The 23,341-nt window shown below is 35.0% G+C and overlaps 1 protein-coding gene across 2 annotated transcripts in view; it reads right to left on the minus strand.

Moving 5' to 3' along the window:
* Positions 1–23,341, minus strand: part of LOC135833287 (uncharacterized) — a 263,254-nt gene that overhangs the window by 231,844 nt on the left and 8,069 nt on the right. The gene's annotated exons all lie outside the window — the stretch shown is intronic.

Below are 23,341 nucleotides of genomic sequence, written 5' to 3' on the forward strand. Positions count from 1 at the left end.
AGGTCAGATGTCAATTATTATTAAACGTGTGATTACATCGAGTTAAGTAATTTTTGAACAGACCATCTTTGTGAGTTTTTTTTTTTTATTATTTTTTTGGCAACATCTAAAAAGTAATTTTATAATTTTTTCCAGTGAATAAGTTACAAATTTATGATCTTGAAATATTGGAACGAGTTGGGCGTCTCAAGTAATTCAATTTTTTAGTTTCGCGTGGACTTCTGGATGGTCAATTGGTCATGACTCATGAGGATTACGAACGTATGGGAAATGTTGATCGTATTATGTACTAGATTATCGATGCAAAATCAGGACTAACTGTTGCAGAAAAAGAAATAATTTTCAAATATTACAACAGATCTGTAAATAACTACTCGAATCCATGATTGCAGCTGATAATATTTCATCTTGTACACAGACACACATAAGGTTTCAAAAGGTCGCTTTTTTCTCATATGTTGATCAGTATTAAAAGCTGCGTTTGTGGTAATTTTTTTCAGACGTCATGAAAAAATATTATTTTAAAATATTTTTATCCATTTTTGGTGCTCAAAAAAGTGGCAGCACTGATTTTCAACACATTTCTACATTTTCAAAAGGCTCTTCTATGAACCCAAAAACTGACAAAAGTTCCAAATGTACACCATTTGTTTTTCAAGTTGACCCTACTTAAATTTTATATCTTTATTTTCATTCATCAAAACTTTGAACATTATTTGCAAAAGAATTTCAAAAACTGTGATTCGGGCCATTTATGTCATCTGATCATGATCGATTTTCAATTAAAAAAATAGTACATAAATCGCCGACCCTAAGGGCAGAAATCTCGACAATTCAAGATCATCCGAAAAAAGATGGTCTAAATAAAACAACTAGGTACCTAGGTAAAGGTATTAAAAAGTAGAACACGAGAAGGGGGATGGATCCAACTGTTGAATGATGAAAAATACCAACAGAATCGCGTAAAATTCATCTCAACTCTAATACCTACAGAACTTGGAAAAAAATTCATATTCTCAAAAGAGAGAGATGCGGAGATATATTAGACAGAAAATAAAGAAGAAAAAACAAATTACAGTAAGAATTACACCGAAGCATGAAAATTATACGCATGTTAAATTATCGACGCAAGAATAAACGAATATAAATACCATGAAATAAAAAGCTACAGTAAACTTTTTACTTCCAAGTTTTAAATTCGACGTGAAATAACGAACTGAAAAGTTTGAAATGCTTGAAAAGTATGCACATTGTGTGCACAAAATACGACTTCAATTGTCGGGTTATTATTTCGTAAATACCGTAAATCCTATATAGGTACCTATGTATGCAAACTACCGAGAAGATGTTTGCCTCTTGAGAACAAAGCTTAATTAAATTTTACCTCAAGACTCAATGTCGTCGTTCTATTTTACATATACAATAAGAATAATAGCGTTTGTTTCGGTGTTTTGTCGCATTAGACTGGCGAAATTTAATTTTTAATTGTTATCAGATTTTAATGTACAGGTTATACTTATGTACTTATATCAACACGTATACTTACAAATACGAGCACGAGTAATACAGCTACGGGGTGATTAATTAAACGACGGCTGAGAAATAAAAATACCATGAAAAGCTCAGATATATCTTCATAAAAATAGAAAAAGCAATATGTTTCAAAGTAAGTTGGTATTTTCCTCCTTCCCAACCTCCTAAGTGGTGATCTCTGGTGAGAAAATGATTCCCAATTTTTTATTTCTCCATTATGAAAAAACTCTGGCTGCAGTGAGCCCCTCAATTTTCAAAAATTTTATAAAATACATACAAATGCATGGTAAAATTTTAAAATGTCAAAATTTCAAGTTCTATCATCTCTAAAAAGTTTCATTTGAGTAAAATAAACTCTCATGACGATTTTAGCCCCCTCCATTGAAAACCAAGCTGACCCCCAAAAATAGGTAAATGAAATTTAATGTAAAATACGAATTTCAGCTATTCTAGAAGACCAACTTCGTTTTCTAGGGAGTAGGTTAATATCCTCATGAGACTGAGTTCATTTTACTCAGAAGAGACTTTTTAAAGTGTTAGAACTGGAAATTTCAAAAATGGAAAAATTAAAAAATAGGGTATTATTTACTCACCAGAGGTCACCGCTTTGAAGTACTTAAGGACCACCATAAGCTACAGTACACTCAACATACGAGGACTAAGCTACAAGGTTTGGGGCTATGTCCCAACTCCCAACCAAGGTGGTAAGTGTTTAAACAATAATTGCTGTGCCTTTTAGAAGGAGTACTATTTTATACATTCAAGTAAGATTCTAGCCCATTTTCTATCTAAAATCCGTACAATAGTTGATGATCAATTCTGAATGCATGCTGAACAAATTTCATTTCACACTTTCTCAATATAACCGAAATTTTTTCCTTATTCTGTTCTTCTATAGCATGCTGTCGAAACCTGTAAAACCCAACACTCCAGTTATTTTGGATGAGGCTGAGCGACGAGCGCTGAGGGCAGCACCGCCCTCAGCACGTTTCTCCAAATGTTCCTCAAAGAAATGATGCCTTCGATAATAATCAACCTGCTCCACAGCCGAACAACAAAGTACATCAGAGACCAGCTCCCGAAGAAAATAAATAATTTAAACAGCTCCGGCAATGAGAATATATCGCAAAACAACGATTTATACAGCTCAGCAACACTTCTGTACAGTAATTAGGTGCTTGATAAAAATACTGAGTTATGAATAATGAGCATATCTTATTTCTTAATTGAAACCTACCTAAAATAAAGGGTAGTTTTAGGCAGTATTTCGATGACATATGTCGTTTTCACTGTCGTTGAAAATTCCAGGTGAATCGAGTCTGTCATATACGACTAGATGTATTAAGCACAATCGTGGAGTAGTAGGTTAAGATGTCGCCTACTGTACAGGGTTGTGCTTGGGTAAACTATATTTACGGCAAACTACTTATGCAATTTCAATAACACGCACGTATTTGGGTACTTTATACACTTTTGGGTATAATAAGTAAAATTTGATCATTCCAACACAATGATTTTTATTAAAGAAAGGGAAACTTGAGCTGATATAACAATATTTAACACATCCACAGTGCCCTTGAATAGTGAGTATTTCTAAATAAGTTATCTACTAAAATATTGTAGTTGATTACGTGAATTATAATTATGATCTCATTGAACTGCTGGACTGAATAACATTCCGCAAATTATATCAGGGTGTCTACTGAATTTGAAAAATCAAATTCCTTGCTATTTCCTTGTTTTTCCTTGCCATTTTCCTTGCTTCAAATTTGAGTTTAAAAAGACAACCACCTCCCACTTGTGTGTAGGTACTCGTTTTGTAGGAAATTTCTTGACGTTTTTTTCAATCAGTTTCATGCTGATGGAACATTACGAAGAATTAAAAATGTATGTATAATAACACGAAGGCAATTAAAGATGAGCTTCACAACAATTCGACTTGAAATTGTCGTTGGATGTTGAAAAAAAATATCAATTTCACCCATTGATATAACATAATTATAACATTCATATGACTAATAAAAAATTTTATAATTTTTTGGATTTTTGGAGCCCTCATATGTGAAATTGTTCAGTTCAAAACAAAAAACAATTTGCCCGAGCGCAGCGAGGGCGAGAGCTTTCGCGGATTGTTATATTTTGAGATGCCTAAAACGAGTTTTTTTTTTTAATGCGAGGGGTTTATTTTGGAAAGAAAACCGACTCGACAAAACGTTCTGATAATTTGTACTTCGAGAGGCGTAAAAACGACTTTTTTTTACAACGAGTTCATTTTTTAGCTTTTAGAATGTTAGTATTTGAATGATGTTTTTTTGAAGGAATTTGAGAATTTGCATTTCGGTGAGGAATGAAGACGATTTTTTGGGGGGAGTTAATTTTTTGGTAATAAAACTTGATTTTTTCTTTAAAATGCTCATCTTGGACTTCTTGGTACTGAAAAAGTAAAGAAAACAAGCCCGAGCGAAGTGAGGGCAGAAGATTTTGGAAATTTGTGTTCCAGAAAGTAAAAAAAAACTGGCTTTTCTTTCATCATAGGCCCTTATTCGAAATTTTGCCGAATTTTACCCAACTTGCCGAATTTCCGAATGAAATTCGGCTGGAGAGATGCCCCCCCTCTCCTAAGCGACGTCTCCTACAACCCTCAAATTCTATAACTTTCGATTACAAAGCAAAGTGAGGGCAAACGTTTTGGAAAATTGATAATATGTAATTCAAGACGTATAAGACCATTATTTTCTATTTGAATGTTTTTTTCAATTTTCACTTTGTTTTCACTTTTGACTTGTTTAATTAAAGATTTGTCAAACAAAATAATTTAGGAAAAACAAAATAATTCAGCCCGAGCGAAGCGAGGGCAAAAGCATTTGAAAATTTATAAAACAAAAAGTAGAAATCAACAATTTTTAATGAGAAAAATTACAAGAACAAAAATGGAAAATGCATTATGAAATTGAAAATTCAAGAGGAACTTTTTTGAAAAATCCTTGCTATTACACCGAATTTGTCAAAATCCCTGCTATTTCCCTGCTTCCTTGCTACCTCTAGTGAAATCCCTGCTATTTCCTTGTTTTCCTTGTTTTCCTTGCCAGTAGACACCCTGTATATGCAACCATTTCACGTTTTCAACTTATATATTTCCAATGAAATTTTTTTTAAAGAAAATTTGATATTTCTGGGCACTCTGTACGTGTTTTAAAAAAATGTTGTCCTTCCCTTAAAGTAATTGCTTTTTCTGATTTCAATTTATTTCTTTTTCTAGAATTTGAATATTTCTTGTGACTGCAAAATGGCATTTTTGATTAATAACGTTGGCCTAGGTAAGTGATTGAAGAATTTTGACAATTATTTGAGATTTTCATGTAATATAACTTATGAAAACTAAATTTTCTCGTTATTTCAGATTTGCTGGTTCCAGAAAATTACAATCAAGTAATTGTTTTCGAATCTGATCTGTATCTATACATCGGACACTGCACGAATTTCTTTCTAGATTTTGATAGAATTCCTCCCGAAACTTACGTTGTGCTAAGTAAGATTCCGTAATTATTTACAACATGCTAATAGGTACCTAGTTAATTTATACAATATAAACCAAAATTGAATTTTTTTTTCAGAATTCGTTAACCAAAACGCCTGTGTGGTATTAATTCCACTTCAACAATTAAATAATCCTGATGTGTATTAACTGTATTATGTATCGCTGTAGTTTTTCAAGTATTTGTTATATTTTATGTGTCTTGTAATTGTTATGTATTTGTAAAATATTTTTTGGCACTCTATAGATAGATAGGTACGTGTGCAAGTGGGTAGACAAACAATTGAGCAGGTAGGTACGATGTAAATAGGCAAGTATGTACTTTTCGTAAAAATATCTCATATTTCTGGGTACCTTTATGCAAGAACTGTCTGTTTGACACGAATGTTTCTACCAATATGTTTTAAGATTTATTCGAATTCGTGGTAAGAACAATGTTTGTTTAGTTACACATGTGATTAAATAGACAAAGTACTGATTACATCTGTATTTTAGCACGTTTTTCACGAAAAATCATAGGTGAGAACGGCAGAAAAATTCGCATCATGGAGGTATCTTACGACGGTACAACTGAAATTCATGTAATTCGAAGAGCTACGTTCAAATATATTTTAGAAAAGCTCAGAATTAGCTCAAGCGGATATGCGTAAACCATATCAAATCATCATTTACTCATCGTTAGCAGTTGTGACGATGATAACTTATCCCTAATTGTAAACCGAAAGTCTGAAATACTTTTAAATAACCCTATCATACTGAATTTTTGTTACATTTTGTCACTTATCGTTAAGTTAACTTCAAAACCCTCCTAAACACACTAATGGCGTATGGAACCGAAGAAATTCTGTTTTTACCATTGATAACATATCCGGAACAAGACGCTCAATTTTTCAACGAAATTACAAATTATGCCAAATTTTTACAGTATTGTTGTGTAAAGTAGCGGTCGTCCGCCGACAGAGCTTCATTTCAAATATAAAAAAAAAAAGTAAAAACGAAGGTTGCGTCGTATCATCGTAAATGGCGCTGTGATGGAATTGAAATGAACGGGCATTTTTGGGTATTTTTGGGCATTTTCTTGAGAAAATTTGAAAAAAAATATCCGAAAATCCCCCTTTCTCCCTCCCCAACGTGCCTATCAGGGGCCCCCATTAGACGAAACCGTTACCCGATCATCGTATTACGAGTGCGTGAAATTTGAAAAAATTTGGAAAATTTTTTGTACACTTATTCGCATTTCATTGGCGAAAAATAGCCAAAAATTTTCAAAATAGGACAAAAGTATTATCATTTCGAAAATTTTCAAAATTTTACCTACGATACCTGGAAGGATGGGGTTTTCGTTAATCGTCTACCATATACGTTCGTAGAACGCCTGATTTTTTTCTAGCCCCTAAACCCAAAATTAAGGGCATTTTGGGCGATTTTTTGAAAATTTCAAACTCAATTTTGAAAAAATCTAGTTCAAAATTTCCCAAAAAATGCTGTACATAGCAAAATGGTAAGACATTCATTAATACGCCTTCGAGCGGATCGTTTGAGTCCTATTTCGAAAAAATCTGATCACGTTTTCAATTTTTCTCAAAATTTCTCATCGTCAAGAGCCATGCTTTGCTCCTAGCGTACCAATACGGCAGATGAACAATTTTGTTCGTGTGAAAAAAATTACAAATCGCGTTCTATTGAACCGATCCGGTTGAAATTTTCGCAGCGCACAGCAGATGACCTACGAAATGTGTCAGAATTTTTGACTCGTCCTAAATCCAAAATTAAGGGCATTTTTGGGCATTTTTTTGGGAAAATTTGAAAAAAAGTTTCCTAAAATCCCCCTTCTCCCTACCCAACGTGCCTATCAGGGGCGCCAATTTGACGTAACCATTACCCGATCGCCATATTGTGAGTGCGTGAAATTTGAAAAAATTTGGAAATTTTTTTTTACACGTTTTCGCATTTTATTGACAAAAAATGGCCAAAAAATTTTCAAAATAAGACAAAAGTATTATTGGTTAAATACTTGAAAAATTTGTAAGATGACGTTCGTCGTACGTCGTACACAAATTTCTCAACATACCTGTTTTTAAAGAGGACAAAAGTACGTATAAAAGGGTTTGTTGAGAATTTTATGTACGACGTACGACGCTCTTTTATTATTATTAAAAAGGACAAAAGTATTATCATTTCGAAAATTTTCAAAATTTTACCTACGATACCTAGAAGGGTGGGGTTTTCGTTAATCGGCTACCATATACGTTCGTAGGACGCCTGATTTTTTTCTAGCCCCCAAACCCAAAATTATGGGCATTTTGGGCGATTTTTTGAAAATTTCAAACTCAATTTTGAAAAAATCTAGATCAAAATTTTTCCAAAAAATGCTGTACATAGCAAAATGGTAAGACATTCATTAATACGCCTTCGAGCGGATCGTTTGAGTCCTATTTCGAAAAAAATCTGATCACGTTTTGAATTTTTCTCAAAATTTCTCATCGTCAAGAGCCATGCTTTTCTCCTAGCGTACCTATACGGCAGATGAACGATTCTGTTCGTGTGAAAAAAATTACAAATCGCGTTCTAATGAACCGATCCGGTTGAAATTTTCGCAGCGCACTGCAGATGACCTACGAAATGTGTCAGAATTTTTGTCTCGTCCTAAATCCAAAATTAAGGGCATTTTTGGGCATTTTTTTGAGAAAATTTGAAAAAAAATATCCGAAAATCCCCCTTTCTCCCCCCTCAACGTGCCTATCAGGGGCCCCCATTAGACGAAACCGTTACCCGATCATCGTATTACGAGTGCGTGAAATTTGAAAAAATTGGAAAATTTTTTGTACACTTATTCGCATTTCATTGGTGAAAAATAGCCAAATGCTACACCAGTCATTCTAGGTAATTTGTGTTCATTAATTGCACAACCTTGTTCTTATCAATTGTTGTATACCTCCAATTTTAATGATAATAATAGCACATTTTTGTAATTTTACTTTAACTTGTGATTACTGCTTCTTAACGTCTTGAAAGAAAATGGTATGAATGCAAGTACATATGTGACGCGACCAGCGATACCATACCATATGTCGGCAAAAATTTTTTTCGTTTTATTGTGGTTTCTGGTAGTGTTTTTCTTCCTCTTTTCAATGGTGCAAACAGATTTTCAAAATATTAAAATCTGACAAATTGGCAAAATTTCAAAGTTGCGTATTTTTTGAAATTCAAAAACCAAAATTCAGAGAAAAACGTTTTTGAAAGTTTGGGTTATTTTTGTAACATTTTTAAAAACCAGTGAACAGTATTTTTTTTTTTTTTTTTTTGATTTTCTTCATCTTTTAATGGTTTTACATCATCATTTTTTTTTTTTTTTTTTGACATTTTTTTATGAAAAGCACTTTTGTAAAACCGGTTTTTCACCACTAAAACGACGTGTTTGAGATTGGTGGGTACACCCATTCCAAAGTATAGGCTTCATAGTATATGAATCGACAAAAAATTTTTTTTTGATATTTTCTGACTTTTTCCATGAAAACGCGATTATCTCAAAAAAAAGTTTTCCGACTTATGGTATGGTATCGCTGGCCGCGTCACATATAAGTAATTAATGATATATTTATAAAGTAATTGATAATTATCAATATTTTTGTATTCAATATTTTTGTACAGGAATTTAGTATAAGTGAGATTGTTCGGGTGCCGTACGATGACGTTACGAAGTTCTCGAAAACGTTTCCTGAATATGACAAACGATTCGTGGTGTGTGTTTTGCTTTCTAAACATAGTTACACTTTTAGGTAAAGTAAAGCCCATTTAACTACCACGACAGTGAACCCGAGTATGTAGAGTTAGCAAATTTAAGGAAATGGAGTGAAGCACGCCAGCACGTTCAGAACATAGTAAGGTTTCTTGAAATTATTTATATAATTTAAATTTAGGTATGAGTGATATGCACAAATTTCCTTTTAGTTTCAGAATTTCGTTTCGGCATTAATGAATCGGAAAAATCTAAGGAAAGATCTGAATGCTGCTCTGCTCCTTTCTGTTGTAAACTTCACGATCGACCCCATTAAATATCCTTTACCTGGACCATCTCAACTTAAAGTGAGTATATGGAATATTAAATAAATCTAACTTTTGGTTGTCTTTTTTAGGTTTTGAAGTTTGCGTCTGAAACAATTTGAACATCAATTAAATATTCACATTCTAAGGTGTAACTTTGAACCAAAGTTTTATATCATTAACATGAAGATTGCTTTACGAGAAAAAAACACCATCAAATCATTTTCAATTTATTACGAAGCAATTAAATTTCAAAAATCTCCATAAGACAGAACTAATCATGCAACGTTTCCATTTTTATCTAGCCGAAGCGTACCTGCGATTAAGGAATCGTGGTGATGAATACGTATATTTCCTGCAACAATATCTCCTTCTGGGAGATTCAATAGTGTTCAATATGATCCGAGACTGTATCGGCGACAAACCGGATCGTAAAATGGCATTATACTCGTATGAAAGTTCATTTAATGCGGAAAATGTTTGGGCTCATTTATTATACTTAGTAATTGAAAGTCACAGAAAAAATAAATGAAAGTTGAATCTGTGGTTTTCATAGTACCGTTTATTATGGTAATTGGAAAACTACCAAAAGTAATTAAAAAATTGAAATATTCCAACTTTTCAATGAAAAATCACGGAAATTTCAATTATTGATTAAAAACGGTTTCATTGAAAAACGACGGATGAACTTTTCAATTATTTTATTTTAAGTATGCTTTTCAATTACCATTATAAATGAGGCTTCTGTGGTTTGTAATAATTGAAAAATTGCAATATTTCAACTTTTCAATTACAAATATTAATATCGCCATCGTCGCGAAACCCCACGTGAAAATTTAGAATCGATTTTCCGAAAATTTAAATGATCTTGAAGAAGAAAGAAAAAATGATACGACTGCTGAGTTAACCCTTAAGGTATAGTTGCACCATTCTGTGAACAAACTCGAATCAAGTTAAACCAAGTTTAAGTGACGTATTAATACAAATTTTGGTATGCTAAAAAATAGCCAACAGTTTTTATTCGCATTTAAACCGAGTTTAACGTTGAACTGAGTTTAAACCATGATGGTGCAACTAGCCCTAAGAGTCCCACAGTAGATAAGATTTTTCCATGCTAAAAAACCCAGAACCTCTTTTTCGGTCAAATCTCCAAAAAAAGTTCAAAAAGGTGCAAAGTATGATGCCACCAACTACTGCATAGCATTCAGAGGGTATTTCGAGCTGTGTCAAAATAGTGTACACGCGGGCATAAGGACCAGACTACTTTTTCCTGCCTCTCTAGCGCTACTTTTTTCGAAGCTCTGAGAACAGTGAGAACCTTATGGCCCTACTAAAAGACAAATATAAAAAGTAGAGGCCAAATACCAAACAGATTTTTTCAAATTTTTGATATCTATTATGAAATTATTACGAAAATTTCTACACGAAAAAAAAATTAATAAAAATTACTATTTCAGTATAGTAACCGGATCCCATTCAAAAATAATAGTGATTTTTACTCAGCCAAAAAAATACATTTTACCAAGAATTACGTAAAATTTATTACTCTTCATAGTAAAATTTACTAATCTCATAGTAAAAATCACATTATTTTTGAATGGGATCCAGTTACTGTATAAAATAGTAAAAATTATCCATAATTTTTTTTCCGTGTATGGAAGTTCCTCCAATTTTTTAGCATTGTAATGAGTTTTTACATTCTAACTTTTATTCTATCGCAAGTGATGGTTCAGCGTTGAAAAAGATTGTACTTTAATTTTGTGGATTTGTTTTTCAAATAAATATACCAATATGGCGTTGTCGGCCATTGCGTACCTCGAAATGATGGTGAGGGCAAAGAAAGATATTGTAAGTGTGCTGACTGCAGTCTTCTTTATTTTATAGCTTATTACAAGTACATGAATGTGAGCTCTTCATTTTAGTCAACTCCATAATACGAGTACTTTCCTTTTGTAAATTCTTGCTTTATTACAGAACTTTACTACGGCCGCCATCCAAGAAATTAAAAATTGGCAAGAACAATTCCTTACGCTGGAAGACTTCCGTACGTTTAAAGGTCTGGGGTATGAAGCAATCAGGCAAGCCATTCGCAGTAGCATGGATCTTTGGGAGTTGCTGGATCACAAATAATATTTGACTGGAAGCAAAGGCAAGATGAAAGCCGAAGCCAGCCGAAAGATTCATGTTTTCAACTTAATTACGGATTTTTACTGAATTGTATTGTAATATTATTTTTTGTATTTTACTTATTTTTCATGTTTCGTGTTAAATTTTGAATTCTTACCTATTCTGTCCAGGCAGGCGGTATTGTACAAGGAAAATTTGAAGCTGCGCAAATAACTTGAAAAAATCCTCACTCTCCCCGCCTATTTAGCCTATGTGTGTCCTAGAATAAGGTTTCGTAAGGTAGAACGTTTCAATTGTTCTTTACTTGAAAAGACGCGGGCCCTACTCTTCGAGGCCAAAATGCCACACAAATAATATACTGGTGCTACGCAGTTGAAGCTGCTAATTACTTGTTGAACCATCTTCCGACGACCAGACAGTAATACGTTGAGAAGATTCAAGAAGTTCCAACATCTAAAGGTATCGATCCCCAGAAGCTGTCAAAGAACCAGCGCGACAACCGGAGTTCGGAAAATGAAGCTGCAGCAGTGGTCTTAGAACCGCTCATCTCCGTCGGATCGAGTAAGTGACTCTAGGAGGCTGTGCAGCGTAAAAAGATGAAACATCGAATAAGGAGTTTTATATTTTATACACATGGGACTCTAAGGGTTAATAAAGGTGAAAATTCATGCTGTTCTGTGGATGGTATTCCCAATGAACTGTGATAACAGATGATTTCCGATTTTTCAATATTTCAGTTTGTAGAAGAATATCCAGAGCTTTATGACAAAGCAAATCCCAAAACATAAATATCACGAAAAAGTTCAAAAAAATAATTTAAAAATCAAGTATTTTACATTTACGCAGTTATGATTTAAAAAATAGGAAAAATAAGTAGATTACAACTTGATTTTAAGACACATTTAATTATACACGAGAATTCGAAAACAATTGCACTACGTTTCGGCACACAGTGCCTTCATCAGGTGAATTGTTTTCGAATCCTCGAGTAAAAAATGTGTCTTAATCAAGTTATAATTTACGTTTTATTTTTCCTATTTTTTTAAAATCACAACTGCATAAACGAAACATTAATGTGCACAAAAATCAAAAATCGTTTTAGTAAAGAAAGAGCGATAATTAATAAGGTGCCGTCAGGGTCTGGTCAGGACCAATCTGTTTCCAATTGGCCACACTTTAATAGTCTGAAATGGCTAGAACCCTTCATACTGAAACGTAGAAGAAATAATGTGAAAGCAGTAGACAAGGGAAACGTATCTTTCACAATAATTTCATTGCATGTACAAAATTTACTTACACCGCTCAATTTTGGAAAATAATACTTACATACCATTGTATTCGTAGATCAATATAGAGCTTTACCAGTGAATGAAAAACATCGCTTACCAATCGTATATCACGTAGAGAAGGGGTACAAAAGTAAGTTGGAAACATTCAGAAGGAATATTTGTTCCTTCGAAATTCCAACAATACTTACGCTTGTAACCATTCTCAGTATACAGTGACTTTTATGTTTTGTTTTCTATCTTTTCAGTCCACTTCACAAATTTTTTAAGATTTTTCCTCGATCAATATTGGATACTTGCAATTGACATGTGGAAAATGCCACGCAAGTTCGGCTAAATTCAAGAAATTATTGAATCGTCCTGGTGATTGTTTCGTTGATGATACTGGATTAAGAAATCGTCAAGGTAAATATTGATTTAATCAATTCCAAACGACATCTTGGAAATTCTAACTCGTCATCGTCTGTTTTAGCCGAGAATATTACTCACTGTGATTGATTTAGATCATTATTTTGAAATTTGTCAACGTCTGAGAGATAGGAAATATCCTCGTAAGTACCACATCGTCGAATATTGTCGCGATTATTATGAAAAATATCCCTCTGATCATTGCCAATATTATGATCCAGTGAGTATTGATCAGGCTCGTGACATAATCAATAACGATCGATTCGAATCAAACATTTCTGAAGATTCATTTCTCATGAGTAAAGAAAAATTCGACAAGATTTGTAAAGTAATTCCTCGATGTGGTAATGTTGTTATCGAAGACTATAAGGACTATACTCGTAGGTACCTACAACAATTAAAAAATGAAAAAATAAATATACCTCCGAAACCTATAGCCTGTCGACGTCTGAATTTCAATTTCGATAAAGAATCCATTCTTACAATTCAGGACAAAATCAAGTATATTTCCGAAGACAGCCTTAATTCGATCGATTCCTATGCTTCATCCCTTAGACATTATAATGAAAATTTAGAACGCACTGATAAAAAATCAACCAACACGGTCAAAAAGGTTAGTTTCAACGAGGGTATTAGAGATTTTGACGTTTCATCGTTGGACAATCAGTTAAGAGAGATCTATACTGAGGAAAATATTCGTCGATTTAGGGAAAATGGAAACATCGATCCAAATAAATTTATTAACAACTCGCTCATTCACGACATGCGACCTGATCTAGATCATTTCACTGATGACATTATACTCGATACTTGTCCTAATTTGGATCGATATTCCGACATGATAATAGTAGTAATAGATACTTATTCCTGGGATAAGGAATTACTCGACGATAATTCATCCGATTGTTTTTACAGGAAAATGGCGGGACCGGCTGCGGTTGTCAATATAGTAGAAACACCGCCGAAATTTTACGCTGTTTGTCAATTTTGTCGGACGCCGTTTGCTCCGAATGAATTAATCATCCAAAATTCGAAGTGCCAGCACGTCTACCATCAATCATGTATGATCGGTCTTGTGATCATGATGCGCCTACTGGTAAACAGTTAAAAGCTGACGTTCCTTGTCAAAGTAACGACTGTTCAGCTCAATTGGTGATTGGCAGCGACGATATCATTAAACTGGAATTCAACCCTGCAATCGACGATCCGATGATTGCGATTCAAGCCGACCGCATTCGGGATTTAGAAAATCAACTCGACGAAATGCGTGATACTCTTCATAACTTCCGAGAGCGAATTCTAGAACTCGAAAGGGAAATTCCAGCTATCGATAATAATGGAATTGTTGAACCTAATGGTAATGGTAAGTCCATCGAGCATATTACTCGTCGCAACATTCAATTAAACCCTAATTATTTACCGCTCCCTAATCATCCATTTTTCAACATCATAGATGATGCAGTTGAGCAAGCTTTGGCTGGTGTTCGAAATCGCCAAGTAAGACTCCCTATATTACAACAAGAATCGGTGTGACCTCTCGACGAAGCACCTCAACCGGAACCGGTACTGGAGGAACCCGATTTAGGGGAAGCGGCCCCTCGCGCTAATAGGGACCCTCGTCTTTTGCTTCCAAATCGTCGTGTTCAAGTCAATAATCCCGTTTTCGTTCCTCCCATGCCTGAGTGGGATGGAAATTTTGACTTATTACCCGATGATGACAATTTTCCAGGTGAGGACATCGCTCAACCTCGTCCAATTCGTAGGTATGAACCCCTAAACGTTAATAATTGGCAAATCGGGATCTTCCCTTTCCGACGTGATAACATCAAACATCATCTGGCGGCACATCACTGAAGAAAAAAAAACAATAAAAATTACTATTTCAGTATAGTAACCGGATCCAATCCAACAATAATAGTGATTTTTACTCAGCCAAAAAATACATTTTACCTATAGAATTAGGTAAAATTTATTACTCTCATAGTAAAATTTACTAATCTCATAGTAAAAATCGAAATATTTTTGAATGGGATCCGGTTACTGTATGAAATAGTAAAAATTATCCATATTTTTTTTTCCGTGATGGATTTCTTTTCGACGATCCCTTACCTAGGGAAACCGCCCGCCATTTTCTCTTTCAAATGCAACGAATGTATTCGAGCATTTATTTCTTGTCGCGAAATTGGTTCCGAGAGGGAAATATTCGCTATCTTCATAAATCGAACTATTATCATGGGGGACGGAGTAGCTCATGGGCTGGCACGCGAACCTATTTCTCACGAAAATAACCTTCGTAATGCGTGGGATTTCAGCGAATTCGCTGGGCAATTCCTGTCAGCGAATCGCTTATATCATAATCTTCGAGACCTCATAGCCCGTCTCCCTGAGCAATCCTTAGTTTCGATAGGAAATCACGACCTGCGGCGGGAACCGAACGACGATACCGTTATTCGAAATACGACTCGTTTACTCCGTCATCTGGTGTCAAGAGGAGTTCGACGTATTTACCTCCTCCCTGTGATAATTGCCCAGCGAATGGAGCTAGACGCTGACCGTCGTCTTTGGTACCGCCGCTGGATGAGGAATGAAGCCCCTTGATTGGCCCCCGAGGGTGTAATTACCTATTTGGACAACATCGAAGTAATTTTAGATAATTACAAACCGTTTCGAAGGATCCTCAATGAAGAGTCACCATTTGAAACTTAAAGTTACCTTCCAAAAGTATTTTTTTTTTCATTTTAATACAAAATCAGAAAAATAAATTATTCCTAGATCATAACATCGAATGAACAAGTAGAACTCACAAAGCAACATCCTACTTTCCATCTTTCTTCATTCGATGCATCGTAATAAAATCTTCATTTTACAACTTTTTGAACTTCTCTAACAATGAAAAATTAACAAAGCTCAAAAATTGAATCTATCAAAAAATCAAAAATTCATCTGCTTTGAAATAATTTTCTCTAGTTTTTCAAATTCGATCGAATTCAAAAGCACTTTACAACCATTTTATTTATTTATTTATTTTTTAATCTAAATTCCCGTTAGAATTACATTCAAAGTGTTCTAGAATAGTATACAAGTATTACACAACGAGGGCCGAAAAAGTGATTTTGGACGAGGGTGAGGTTTGTGACCCGAACGAAGTGAGGGGAACAACTCACACGAGTTCAAAATCACTTTTTCTCCGAGTTTAGTGAAGTAATTTTTCCTGAACGAGGGTGGAAAGTACTTATTTTTACATCCGAGCGATTCTCGCGAGGTTGGAAAAGTAGTACTTTTCACCCCTAGATAGGAAAATATCATTCTTATCCGATTGTCATTTTTTTCTTTCATTTTTTTTTTTTTGGTTTTCTTTCTACTTTTTACTTCAAAGACAATAGTTAAAATCAGCAATACAGTCATTTTTTCTCTACTCTTGCAACACATAGATAGAATCTTCAAAATATTGTAATTTTTTCTGTCATTTCTTGTCATTACTGTATAATTTAGCGTAGGTAAATCTTGTTTACTTCCGGTGAAAATTACATTTTTCTTTCAATTTTTCTAAACTGTCTATTTTCATTTTTTTTTTTTTTTACATATCTTCAAATAATCAAATACTCAGCTCTCAATCCAATTCAAGTTCACTTTGGAAAACAAAACTGACAATTTACAATAGCAAGATAATATACAAAAATATTTCTTAAGTAGCAAAATTCAATCACCAACCTTTCTCGATCAGGCAGGACTTCGATTAACAGGAGCAACTTCTTCTTTAGTTAAGAAATCTCCTCTATTTTCCTACCAGAAATGGTCAGTAGGCATATCTTTTTTTTTGTTTTGAAAAAACGCATTTAACCTTGCAAAATCGTAATTATTTTTGACGCGAGATGCCTTCATAATACACAGTAGCTAGAGCTACACTCAACGTGATATTTGCGTTTTTAGGTACCTATTTCATCGTTTCTGCGATTTTTATTGTAGGTAGGTAGTAGGTAGCTAAGTACATGTAACCACTTGTATCATGATGATTTTAAAAAGCATCACGTAAATAAGCAGTTTTTTATCATCACCTTGGACTTGGAGGCAGTAGATGTGAGAGGGATATATGGCGCTCCTGTAAGGGATATTAGGGACAGGTTACCACCCTTGTGGTGGGGCGGCCGTCATTACATTCGTACTTAGTAGTAGAGTGTGGTCAGCACATTAGAGTTTATTTGGCATCACGAGGTGTGATGTATGCAAATTTAAGTTTATTTCTATATTTCATAATGTTCTAAAGTACACCGCGTGTTGATTATTATTGAGTTAAGTACTAATATACCACAGCCGGGGTAAGTCTTTCTTATACTATAGAGAGTAAACGTGCATAAATACTTTACATAAATATTTCAGACAACATTGAGAAGCCAGACTGGCCGGTCAATGACCTTCAGAGGGCAGGCAAGCAGACAGACGATACGACCTTGAGAAGCTAGACTGGCACGCAGACATCCTCAACAGGTCAGACAGGCGAGTAGACTACCTTGAAAGGCCAAGGCAGATTCGTGAGTTTGGGAATCTATACAGGTAGACCAGTGACCTCAAGGGGCCTGGCAGGCATACGGATAAACTACCTCAGTGGCCTCGCGAGGTCAGACAGGTAGGCAACCGACCATAAAAGCCGACTATTTTCTGCGTATAAACACTACCACACGCTAAAATATTTGATTGTAATTACTACATTTGGCCTCATTTCATAAATGAGTCAGGCTGATGACCTTCAGAGGTCAGACAGACGAGCCAACGACCTCGAGAAGCCCGATGTGCCAGGTGACCTTGAATTGCCAGACATGCATCGCAGGATCAAATGTCTCCAGTCCAAATAAACGTGACTGACTGGATTCGGGCATCAGGCAATGACAGATTTTCTCCTCAGATTACAAATTTTCAAATTGATTTTTTAAATTTCAATTTGCATTTTGGAGCTTTAGGGAGTCAGAGTGTCAGGCAAGCAGACAGATGACTTTGCCAACATCATAAATCCCCTCTTCCAAATTTGAGAATCTCATCACAAAAAGTTCATACCTTAATTGTACGGTGGAATAAATATGAATGTGCCCAACGTCAAAAATATGCTGTATACGTGAAAATTACGATTTCGCGAGGTTAAAATGCGTTTTTTCAAAAAAATGATAACCATTCTGGTAGAGAATTTTATAGGGAACATTTTCTACGATATGGCACGCGAGATGTAGAATAGGACCTCTTTTATACAAGTTCTTTCGATCTGAAACTATGTAACCGAACTCCAGCTGGAAAATCTACGGACTGTGGTGGACTGTTTCCCCTACCTGAACTCGAGAGGCGCATGAAAGTGAAATCGAGAGTAGGAAATCAAAGTTCTTCGGGATTGTCAACCTTGGAACTACGCAAACGGACTCCAAGAGACAAGTCTTTGAATAGTTTGAACTCTGAGCCACCTTTCATACACAAAAACTCGAAATTTTCATCGAAATTTTAAAAGAACCTTGCTTCGTCAATAAGCTAGCATTCGTAGATTTTTGCATCGAAAAAAGAACCGGATTTCATTTACACCACCGGAAAGTGGAAAGACTGTGATGTTAAAATTTTGGATGCTATTCTTCCACTAAATGAGCGATGTTGCCTTTGTAATCAAAATGAAGAGGAATCCCAAGAAGAACTAAGCAAGAAATTTCATTTTACAATTGATCAAAAAAATTATTCTATACTTAGTGCTAATTGATTTTACTTGCAGGTGACTTGACCACCAATCCATGACAACACGACCATCCATATGACAACTCTGATCCAGCTATTTGCTGATTACAAGAGAGTCGTTGCACTTTCTTACACATACACTCTACGAGTATCATTCTAATCGAAAAAGAATTCATACTTTCTCAAGCCACATTTACTGTAAAATTGCACCGACGACGACGGAGGAAGACTCGCATCAGATATAAACCCTAACCACGCTGAAAGAAAAACCCACCTCCATAAGCTACTCGAAATTAGCCTAATCAACATCACCAGTGCAATAGACAGACCGCAGGGGGAGTAAAAACCTTGATGAGCATTTTACCTCGACGAAAAGTGCCAATTAGCATACGTTAACGAGGTTTAATGTAAAATACACTCGGCTTTGCTCGTATTATGCGGTCGTCGCTTTTTAAAAACAACGTAAATTTACAACTTTATTTTAAGCGTATAAAAAGCAGCTTGTTTGCGCTTTTAAATCAAAAGTGAACGCTATTTATGACTGTAGCATGATGTAATACAGCCTTTTAAGCGTATGAAAGGAGATATAAATGACTTAAACCCTCGTTCATCCCATTCTCGTACATAGTAGCATCTTTTTTTATTCGCTTTTCGCTGTCATCATCATTATTATATTATTACGCTTACAATGGCAAGAAGAAAAGAGAGAAAGAGAGAAAAAAACGCACATTACCTAGATAAAAAAAATAAAAGTCGCTCAAAGTGAAACTTTCATAAGAAAAGATCTCCTTCAATGTCTTCCATACTGGTTTACAATGTACCTACACAGATACAAGTAGGAAGTAGTTAAGGTAGCAACGAGAAAAATTTCCAAGCCCTTTTTATTTTTTCACATATTACAGTATTTTTTAGGGCGGTCTTGAAAAATGGTTACCTATCTCCCAAAAAATAGCATTAATCTTGCGTATTGTTCCTGTATTATTTTTCATTCAACGTGGTTTTTTTTTAACGTTTCTTTTTCTCGTGAAAATATTCAAATATACGAGTTCTATATATGTACTTAGGTAAAAATAGCCAGCTATAAACACACTCATATTTTTGTAAATAATATAAAAACTTATCATAAAGCTGTATGGTAACGACCATAGAACCAAAATCTCCATCTCAAGGAGCAAGCGGGGCACCGGGGGAGTGTGAAAAAATGAACGTAAAATGTTCAACACAACGAAGTCGAATAAGTCGCGAAATTAAAAGCGCCCTTTTTCGAACACTATTGCACAATTGTACGCGAGTATACGCCAATGAAAATATAAAACAAAAGACAAGAAAACTACGAAATAATAGTTCGACGAAGATGCGGAGTTCGGGGCGCCGCCGAGAAAGGTGACGATGAAGGGTACACAAGGGGGGGGGTATATTTTATAAGTATTGTTTTATTCGGCGTTGCGTTACCGTTTGACTTACCCTTTTCTCTATTATTTCAAAACGAACGATTCCTTATGGCATAACGACAAAAAGAACTCGAATTAATTAGTCTGTTAGCAGTTTTAGGAGTTTTCTTTTGAATTATTATTATTATTATTCGAGTGTTAGGGGCTTTTTCTGACGGCGCTGCGAGAGTCGGGCCGGGCCGGGCGCGACGTTAAATAGAACCTTTTTTCCTATTTTTTTTTTCTTCTAGAGAAAGTCGTCGCCTTAATTTATATTTCGTGTTTTGTTATTCATACGTTACTTTAAACTTTAATTGTTTATAAAAAAAGGGTTAACAATCGTCACCCTTTTTCTCCATCGTTCACTCTCACTCCGGCGCACGCACTTTTTGTTTCTTTTTCTTCTCCCTTATGTTTATAGCGGTTCGAGTACCACTCCAACCACATTTTCTGCAATACGATTCCGAATGTTAATTCGTTATTTTAGTAGCCGTCGTCGTCGTCGTTGTCGCTGTCGCTGCGACGACGACGATTATTTCAAAGGATTCGCGTGCGTACAAAAAAAGGAGACCTTAATGGATAAAAGAAATGAAAAATTAATCGCGTGATAAATTGCGCGGTAACTCGAGTCAAAATATCAACAGCGAGGTTTATTTTTTTTTTTATTTTGAAACTTATTCACGGAGGAGTACCAAGTTCGAAGAAGATGGGTGGAGCGGGAAGGGAGGTACTGTACGAATGGTGTAAGGGGACAACTTGTACCCACGAATTTCATCTTATGATGAAACATTTTAGAAAATGCATCAAAAGTTGGCGAAATGTAATGTAACGATGCATTTTTCAGAATTAAGACACTTCAAACAGAAAGGCATCCCTCTACACAACATGGTTAGTTTTTCTTCCCACACCACCAATGTTATAGCCGGCGAAACTCACTCAATGTATGCGCTTTTGAAGAAAGAGATTCCACATTTATTGACGGGTAAGGTTGTCATATTTTACTCAACTTCAGATGTTAATTTTTTTACAAAGGAACCTGTCGAAGTGACAATCTCTAATCTGAACGAGCCCAATCTAAATCGAAATCGCATGTTCTAACTCCTTTAGAATCAAAATTAGAGGTGCTCGAGTTCATTTTGTGATTTCTGACGAATTTTCGTAAACATCAAAAACAACGCAGAGAAACTATTTTCAAGACAATTTTTCAATTTTCCCATTACTTTTTTCAACAAAATGAACCACAAAGCGAATACTCACTTCAACTCATCCCTTCTCCTCTTCAGAACTATCAATTTCAGGCCATCCTAAAGTCTCCAGCAAGTGTTCAATTTCTCCAATGATTTAAAATTAACCAGGGAGGACCAAAAATGAAGTATGGTACCCATAACTTTAGGTAAAGTACGATTACTTATTGGAGCATCTTCTCGACCGGTTCACGCAATTACAGCGAAATTGCTAGAGATGGTAATTCAAAAGTAAATTTCTTCAAAAATGGCACACCACGAGCGGTTTTTCGCAAAGATATCCGATCGTCAAAAGCATCATCTACCCACATGACCACTCGACTTCAAAACAATATTTTGGAGCATCTAGAGCCTTATGAAATTTTTTGGAGAAAATTGAAATTTGTTGGGGACTTCAAAATCGCCAAAAAACGTTTTCTAAACAAAAAAACCACTCGTAGCATTCAGTTTTTGAAAATATGATTTTTAAAACAAATTTCCGGAATTCACAAATGGATGGTAAAAAATTTACGTTTGAACTAGCACCCTTGGAATTTCGCGAAAACCACCTAAAAAGGTCTACAGGATGCTCAATAAGTATTACCGCAACCTAATTTTCAAAAGCAAAAAGTTCATTTTTGCTCCTTCAGAGTAATTTGAATTTTCTGGAGAGAAGTGAAACCCCACCGAGAGGCTTCAGAATGGTATACAAATGCGTCTTTTGCACAGAAATCAAATGATAAAGCGATAATAAATTTCATCATAGCGTTGAATAAAGAAAACGGAAATTAAGCCAAAGATTATGAATGTAGTGGAATTGACTCTACAAACCACACGATGGTATGAAAATATTTTAGAAAATAGATGAAACGGTAAACGCCGCATCACTTTCTATTTAAAGAAAGTAAGTAAATTTTTCCAGCAATTTTTTCAAAAATTAAAGAATAGCTACCTATTAAATGCTGATCTACATTTCAGACAGCTCAAAAACCTTCAAGAAGAATACCTCGACGAGAAGCGCAAAAGCCGTGAAACTGCGAACACAACGACGAGAAGCTCATTGTATTTTTAAGCTGCATGGTTGACCAAAGCAACGTCAGCGCGTACCAAATGTTTACCCCATCCGGACATTCCAGCCCAAATTCTCGCCAAAAGAAGGATATTGAACGACTGAATGCGAGTTTTATAAGTAAGTAATTAATCATAAGTTTTTTTTTGCCAACAAACTGAAGTAGGTAATTGTTCACTGCAGTTTAGAACAACAGTTCAGAAAATGGATGGAGAAAAGTCGTCCATGAGAAGTACCAAAATAAGCCATCAGTTGGATTTCTGACGAATTTTCGTAAACTGAAAACAACGCAGATAAACTGTTTACAAGACAATTTTTCAACGTTTCCATGATTTTTTTTCAAAGAAAATGAACCATGCGAATACTTATACTTCAACTCATCCCCTTTCCTCTACGAAACTATCAATTTTAGGCCATCCAGAAGTCTTTAACAAGTTTCCACTTTCTTCAATGATCTAAAATTGATCAGCGAGGACCAAAAATCAACTCAGTTACCCATAACTTTGGTTAAAGTACTTATTGAAGCACCCTCTGGACCGGTTCACGCAATAACAGCGAAATTTCAGAGAAGGTAATTCAAAAGTAAATTTTCGATCAATTTGTACTGAAATTTTTTTCAATGGCACACCACGAACGGTTTTTTCGCAAAGATATCGTCAAAAGCATCATCTACATGACCACTCGACTTCAAAACAATTGTTATTGAAATATTTTGAAGCCTCCAGAGTCTTTTGAAATTTCTTGGAGAAAATTGAAATTATGCTGGGGGCTCCAAAATCGCCAAAAAGCGACCTCTAAACAAAAAAACCACTTGTTGCATTCAGTTTATGAAAATATGATTAAAAAAAAAAAATCCCGGAATTCACAAATTGGTAAAAAAATTTGCGTTTGAGCAAGCACCCTTGGAATTTCGCGAAAACCACCTAAAGAAATGTACAGGATGCCCTATAAGTAACGCAAACTAATTTTCAAAAGCAAAAGTT

This window comes from Planococcus citri, chromosome 1, assembly GCF_950023065.1.
Source record: "Planococcus citri chromosome 1, ihPlaCitr1.1, whole genome shotgun sequence".
NCBI classification, from domain to species: Eukaryota; Metazoa; Arthropoda; class Insecta; order Hemiptera; family Pseudococcidae; genus Planococcus; species Planococcus citri.